Below are 8,076 nucleotides of genomic sequence, written 5' to 3'. Positions count from 1 at the left end.
CGGCTGCCCTCGAAAAGGCGGTACAGGACCATGGCCGCAAGGACAAACAGACTGAAGAACAGCTTCTACCCCAGGGCCATCCAGGCCCTGAACACAGCAAAGACCTAGGTTCTGGGCCCTGGACAGATTGATGGCAGCTGCTGGATTGAAAAAAATCAGGTGTAGTGCTGAGGCACAAATATGTACATTTCAAGCCTGCAAACTGCGACTTTAATGAAAGTGTTGCACTATGTGCAATATGACAACCCTATTCGTCTTATCTGTACAGTATAGTAGTGGATAGTGTACATAGCCTTTATTTATGTAAATCAGCTCCTTTCCCTTGTTTTTTTTTTTCTTTCCTAGCACCAGGGGAGCCACCCATCCTAAATTTCGTTGTTTGGTACCTGTACTATAGCAATGACAATAAAGACCATTCATCCATATAAATCAACTTTTTGATATTCTAATTATATGACCAGCACCTGTACATACACACACCAGACTGAACAGGTACAGAAATAAAGGCAACCACTAAATAATTATGCATCAGCTGATATTTATTGAAACTGGGTTGTCCAATTATAGAAACCCTCAACACTAAAGCAGAGCACAACAACTTGAATCAAGATCTTCTCCTTCTCTGCCATGGTTGATGAATCACATTCTTGACTTGATGCATCCAGTGGCAGAGGCTGAAAAAGAAAATGACCAGGGTAAGTTGATCAGCGGTGCGTGGAGGGGGGAACGTGACACTAGTCCGCAATTCCTCAAGTGTCCACTAATTAAACAGAATAATCTGTAGGTGCAGACATGTGAAGGTCAGTGCATTGCCTCATCAAGTGACTCAATTGTTGCCCCTGGAGACAGCAGACCACCCATGGCAGACAGGATCTGCATTGAGTCTGCAGAGGCGGTGCTTTGGGATCAATGCGTAAAGGACCAGCAGTGAGAAATTCTGACTGGACCCCTTTGAAAATGATCCCGACCACACTTGCAGAGGAGCCCCTCACCTCATGTGGGTTGTCTTGAGGAAACCACATCGGACCTGAAAAACAATGTCGAAAGTTACCACCCATCAAATCGGTCAGAGTGTATTTCCAGTTTAGTAGAAATTAAACGGCTACAATGTTCCCAATAGATCACCCCAGCAAGACACTGGCGAGGCCCACTGGAATGGAGTTTAGTTTGCGGTCATGTCCACAGCATATGAGGAACTGAATCTCCCAATAGCCTTGGTATGATGACCAAATCAATAAAGACAACAATTCTAGTTAATAGACATTTCACCAGAGGGAACTTACTGCATGTTCAATGGTGGCAGGGACCACCCAACAAAAGACAGGATCTGGTTATGGTTGTGTTACAGGACAGGTCCTCGTCTACCTGAGGAGAGGTCAAGAGCTATAAATGGCCGTCAACACGCTTGCATACATTTACCCGAGAGCTAACAGCAGAAATGTGTCCAGCAGATCACCCCAGCAAAACACTGGTGAGGCCCACTGGAATGGAGTTTAGTTTGCGGTCATGTCCACAGCATGTCAGGAACTGAATCTCCCAATAGCCTTGGTATGATGACCAAATCAATAGATTTGAACAATTCTGGTAAAAAAGGTATTTCAGCACAGGGAACAACTCACATTCAAAGGTGGCAGTGATTGCCCAACCCATGGCAGGTCCTGGTGACACTACTTCCCAGGACCGGTCCGTGTCTACCTGAAGAGAAGGTAATGTTATAAATAGCTCAACAAACAAATACCTGGGTTCTGCCAGAGCACCGGTGCAGTTTGACATTAAATTGCCGTTCCGATTCTCGTATAGAAGCCTAAGTGCATCGCATCAAATTAAGTGTTGGTTAGCTAAATGTTTGGAACAAACTGAAAGTCACTGAGGGGCCTGAGACTTTCTAACAAAGCAGGAGAATTTGGTGGCAGTGTTGCGACATTGTTCCTGCCCTGTGGCAGCTCCTGGCAGGCCGGCGGAGGCCTGGCGCTGGATATGCCGGGGAATTCTGACACTGTGCGCCACCAGAGGCCGCACACATTCCAGGGATGCCAGACCATTAGAGCCGCCAGCCCACGGAGTGGCTAGGGTCGCGGGAGAGAGGGAAAGGGTTTGTTCAGCACAAATACCAGGGCTCCAGGCACAGACAGGCCCAGAGCCCAACGATGCCAGATGCAGAGTCTCTCTGGCGCTGTGTAATGAACAGACAGCCTGTGAGGAGGGCTGGCTGCAGATACCATACAGCGCTCAACTTAATCAGCCGCTTGGGCTCATTATGAGAACTCACTTCTGATCCTCATGGTGGGGAGGTCCATTCATCTGCACACTTCTGATCCATGCCTGGAAAGACGAGAAGCTTCAGTTCGCAGGCTACAACTAGACACGGGCAACATGGTGTAGAATGTAGAGTAGAATAGAATGTCTCGACAAATCTACCAGGACTCCAGGCACAAAGCTTGGAGACCAACGATGCCATGTGCCGAGTTGCTGTTGCACCATGTAATGAACAGTCCAGCCGGAAACAGCAGCTGGCTGCAGATACCATATAGTGCGTTGAAACCCAACACCCATTCTCTACTGTGAGGAGAAACACTAATCTGTACAACAAGACACAGAGACACTTGCAAAGCCTTTGAATTACATCTTAACAAAAAGCAGGAGTTACCAAAAAGGTTCGTCACTGCAAAGACATCTTGATTAAGAGATGAACACAAGATCAGGTGCTTGTACTCACCAGACAAGAAACTGCAACAGCCACCATGTGGCCATTTGGGGCATCTACACCAGAAGGAAGAGTAGGTGATTAGAAGCAATTGTGATCTGACTCAACAGTAGAGCTAAATTAATGTGAGCTTGTACTGCAGTAATATCCCACAGGGCTAATGGAAGTAACCATGAAGGTAAAGCAAAACCACACTGAAGAAGGTCCGTCGGGATAGGCCTCAGTATGGCACAAGTACCTTCTAATTAAATGAGGCTAAACATTCTAGTTTACATTGGTTTTATATGTTGTCCAACAGTCAAAAGCATGTGAAATAGCCCATTGAGAAAAGGACTGAAACAGGCCTAGTAGAATTAAAATCTGAGTGGTTTTTCCAGCAAAAAACTTCCATAACATGTTTTAGGGACCTCAGAGACCTTTAAGAGATGAACACAAGATCAGGTGCTTGTACTCACCAGACAAAAAACTGCAACAGCCACCATGTGGGGCATCTACACCAGAAGGAAGAGTAGGTGATTAGAAGCAATTGTGATTGTGATATGACTCAACAGTATAGCTAAATTACAGGGTATATACAGGAATCTTGGAAGTTAATTTCAATACCTTTCTAAGACCTTGTCAATATTTTTCCAGACCTCACCACCACTTCAAGCTGTAAGCATTTACACCAGTGACACCTTTAACTTAACAGTTTTAGTTTGAAATAGACTAGACAACTATCATACAACCAGGGGTGCAAACTGGCGATGGCCCAAAAAGGTGACACTTTTTTTGGCCCGTAGATGGTTAGCTCTATCATTAACAGTGGTCTAACAATGATGCGCGTGTAAGTAGCGATGGCCCTGACCTTAACACCCTCATAATTAATGTAAGCAACCTGTTCTCAAAATAATTATGCGGGTTCCTGCAGGTTTCAACAAGTTACATTTAAGACCTTTATAAGACCACTTTTAATAGAGTTTAAGACCTATTGAGCAAGTATTGGTATTAGACTCACATTCGTTGATTATTTTCATTAGCAATGCTGGGTGATCTGTTCTGTCGCATATAGAACAATGATAATGTAAGTTAGCCTACTCTATCAATTTCTTGATTCATTTCCATTGCTTCTCAACACATTAGATATAATAGCATAAATAACAGAATAAACTCACACACACGTAACAGAATTTCCAGTTCACCTTTGCTTTTAAATAAAACTAATAAATTCACTAATTTTTACTAAAGGTTTTTAGGACTCAAACTCTTTGGACAGAGTCTAATTCAGAAAAATACCTACAAAATTCAAGACCTAATAAAATCATGATAAGACTTTAATACCCCAGCAAGAGTCTTGATTTTCCCAAAATTGATTAATCAACTTTTATACTTTTCAAGACACCACAGATACCTTAAATTACTTTGTGCTTGTACTGCAGTAATATCCCACAGGGCTAATGGAAGTAACCGTGAAGGTAAAGCAAAACCACAGATTTGTTCTTTGAGGCATTTCCAACGACTAAACCCCACTGAAGAAGGTCCGTCGGGATAGGCCTCAGTATGGCACAAGCACCTTCTAATTAAGTGTGAATCACTTTAACCAGTGGTACTGGCATTCTACCAACCATGGGAATGCCATCTTCAATGTAAGAACTCAGTTGGAACCCTCAGGAAAGTCAGCCACATCCCATAAACCTGTGGAAGTTTGAAAGCAACATGAGACAAGCAGCTTGACGTTTACAGAAACTTTAAATCAGTTTGCAGTACGTTCAGATGGGCATTCAATCAATCACAAATCAGAGCAGTTGAACATTTAGCCAATCATCATGACTGCCTCAAATTGCTACAGTACATTTAAAAGATTTCCAGACATAACATACCTGATGAGTTTTGGCTTTAATTCAAGTAACTCCTTTTCAACACTTCCCTATTAAACAACAAAAGAAGTCTTCATCAGTGAACAGTATTCAACGTTAAACAAATTGCAGTCCATTAGTTAAGCCAAAGAATGTCTATTCTCATAAGTAACACTGCTGCTGAGTGTGCACAGCAGTGGGTTGCAAGAGAGATTATTGCTCTGTGCACTGCTCCAACCACCAAGGCCCACTGTGTCAAGGCCACAACTGGCGCTGTGCTCAAAAACACCCAACAAGACACCGAATCTCTCACCACATGACGCAGAGACATCCAGACGTCTTTCCGGTGAACCGTTTCTCCACCTCAACTCAAGATGGCTTCGCTGTCAATTCCTTAAGTCACGAATAAAGGAAACGTTAAAGCAAATCCGTCAACACGTGTTCGTTTATTTGCTACACTAGCTTAACATCCTCTAGATCAGAACGGACGGGTTGAGCCATCATCATTACACTGTTTCGGGCCTCATTGTCATCACGTCCACATTTATTCTGCAGGGATGAAAGCTAAACCCGATAGTTATATAGCCACGTCACATGGATGGAATTTACCCATTAAATCTAGGAAACGCCAATATTAGTGAACGTGGCATCTGGGTAGATTAACAATAATCTTAAGTATCTTAATACATCGTAAATTCTCAGTATAAGACGGCAAACTTCGCTGCCTGGCCGACGTGGCTAGCACTGGCCAGCATGTTAGTTAGCGTGACACACAACGAGGCAGGCAGGCAGGCAGGCATGCATATTATTACAACAATTAGCTAGCTAACGTATTAGTTAAGAATGTATAGACGTTAAATACAATGGTGTGAATAAGTATTATGCGTTTAAAACAACAATTTATGATCACGTTTTACCTTCAATCACTGCAGTAGCTGACACAGGGTTGGAGTCGAAGGGGAATGGGACCAACTGTGGAACGCAAAGACAATTTATACTCCAACAGAGAGGGCTTTACGGCACACCACCACAACCAACCATACGACAACACCAACAGAGAGCGCTTTACGGCACACCACCACAACCAATCATAGTTCTAGATATTTCCCCGCGAAACGCAAGCTACACTTTATTTGGTCAAATTGACACAAATAATCAATCAATCAATAACGAATTGATTACACATTATTCTGCGAACGTAAAATAAGCTCACATTCAACAAACAACCCCATTTTTGTCAAGAACTGTCGACGTCACGTGATCTAATTTGAACGATTGACGCCGTTATAACTTGCAAACCGTTATTTTATTTTTTACATGACTGTTGATGTGAGAGTTGTGATGGGTATCTTTCAATCAAAAGGAAAGATCCAAGAGGATGTTTACAGATTTTGGTCTGCGGTGGCATCATCTATCCGTCTGGGATGGTTGGGTACTGATGATATGGCCAAGGTTGGTGAATTGCTAGCTAGCCACTGTTAGCTGTCACTGTCCAGTTAGCTGAGTAATGAGCTATGAGTCAAATATTTTCATTTAACATCTGCCTAGCTAAGCATTTTTAAAAGTAGCTAACCAAAATAATATAATAATAATAATAATAATAATTGCTGATGTGTCTCCATAAATGTTTTTGTCCTGCCCTCTGCAGGAGATGAAGGTGTGCCAGCTTGCTATTTTCCCCATGCTTTTGAATGCCTCAGCTTTGCAGGGGGACATTGTCGGTCTTGAGGGACATTTACAGCAGGTATACTGTATATACACAACATTTGCAGAGTTCAATATTTAGGGTAAGGAAACAGATCACACTCCACCTCAACAGCAATACTACTTGATGCATCATTGGGGTATATTTTTTGTATTTAGTTTCAGTTTCCTTATACCCCTATCTTTGTGATGATGCATTAAGATTTTTGGTGATTGGAAAGAACACAACACACAACATGATTTTGTGACATTAAAGGGCAATCCGGGATTGGAACATAATTTTTTGTTGTTGTTACTTTTAAATGAAGGATACATAGCCACTGATTCTTGAAGAACATATAAATAGTAAACACCTCATGAGCTTAGATCAACTGTAAAAGAATTGTCAATGAAAAGTTACTGGTGATGGAACTAGTAGGCCTAGTTGTTTAGTTTCAGGCCCACCTACATTTTGTGAAGTAAAATTAAAACACGTCATACACTACTATAGTTCATTGTTTACTACCCAGTAGTAGTAGGTTCGGATGACGTCTTTCTAGGACGTCCAGATGACGTCTTACTAGGATGTCCAAGTGACGTCTTTAGGACGTCTGTAGTCCATAAGACGTCATCTGGACGTCCTAGAAAGACGTAATCCGAACCCACATTCTGGCTTCCCTGAGGACGTTTACTGGGTACCATGTTTACTGGGGGCCATGTCAACTGTTGTGACAGGGTGCTGATGTTGTGACAGGGTGCTGGCTGGGTACCATGTCGACTGTTGTGACAGGGTGCTGATGTTGACAGGGTTCTGAATGGGTACCATGTCGACTGTTGTGACAGGGTGCTGATGTTGTGACAGGGTGCTGACTGGGTACCATGTCGACTGTTGTGACAGGGTGCTGATGTGTGTACCTCTGATGGACGCGGGAGGACTCCCCTCCACCTGGCAGCTAGCGAAGGGGATGTCGAGACGGTCAAGTTCCTGTTGAAGAAGGGCGCTAACGTCAACTGTAGGGATTTTGCACGAGAGACTGCCCTCAGAGATGCCATTCGCTCCAAGTAAGAAACAACAACATTCTCCGTTCTGTCCCTGGGTCTAATGAATACACAAGGCTCCTCTTGACCTCGGAGTCAATGGCACAACCCTGGTTTGTGAATGACTCCCAAATCAATTTAGCATCCATGTTTGAAGACACATTTTAAGTTTCTTCTCAGAATAAATGGTAAATGCACTGCACTTATATAGCGCCTTTATCCAAAGCGCTTTACAACAGCCTCTCATTCACCCATTCACACACAGATTCACACACCAATGGCGACAAGCTACCAGGCAAGGCGCCGGCCCGCTCATTGGGAGCAATTTGGGGTTAAGTGTCTTGCCCAAGGACACTTCGACATGTGGCCAGCCGGGGCTCGAACCGCCGATCTGCCAACCTTGCGATCATAAGACGCCGGCTCTACCTCCTGCGCCACAGCCGCTCCCAAACAAAGTTTCCCACCCGGTGTCCCTGACCTTAACGACTCTCTGTTTACTCCGTACAGAAGCATTGAGGTTGTGACCCAGCTGATGAACGAGGGAGCTCACCTGGAGACGTCCACTGTAGACCTGGGGGCTGAGATGTGCTGGTCAGTCAGCCAAATAAATATTGAATACACTGAGCCTGATAGCTCTGACATACAGTAGCTCTTTTTTTAAACGGCATACTATTGTATTGTTATTGCTATCTGAAAAGGAACATTAGGTTCAATTTCCTTAGGTTATTAAGCTTAGAAATGCTGTACAGTTGATGCATTGAAGCGATTGAACCCAATGGCATGTCATTTAGACTAACGTTTGGACAGGGTTCGAGT

The 8,076-nt window shown here is 43.5% G+C and overlaps 1 long non-coding RNA gene across 3 annotated transcripts; it reads right to left on the bottom strand.

The window, feature by feature from the left end:
* Positions 1-527: 527 nt before the first annotated feature.
* On the bottom strand, positions 528-5,498 carry LOC308155244. 3 transcript variants are annotated; one of them, XR_013937394.1, is made up of 11 exons: positions 5,457-5,498; positions 4,853-4,932; positions 4,564-4,610; positions 4,309-4,378; positions 3,160-3,195; positions 2,717-2,760; positions 2,270-2,559; positions 1,620-1,695; positions 1,284-1,365; positions 993-1,027; positions 528-674 (listed from the first exon to the last, which is right to left on the bottom strand). It is a non-coding gene; the product is annotated as an uncharacterized lncRNA (long non-coding RNA). The 3 variants fall into 3 exon arrangements; XR_013937395.1 differs by having other exon boundaries at positions 2,270-2,322; XR_013937393.1 differs by having other exon boundaries at positions 2,270-2,760.
* Between the last annotated feature and the right edge of the window lie 2,578 nt (positions 5,499-8,076).

Source organism: Nansenia antarctica (assembly GCF_963989245.1).
Source record: "Nansenia antarctica genome assembly, chromosome: 4".
Lineage (NCBI taxonomy): Eukaryota > Metazoa > Chordata > Actinopteri > Argentiniformes > Microstomatidae > Nansenia > Nansenia antarctica.
This window is presented reverse-complemented; position numbering and strand designations above follow the sequence as displayed.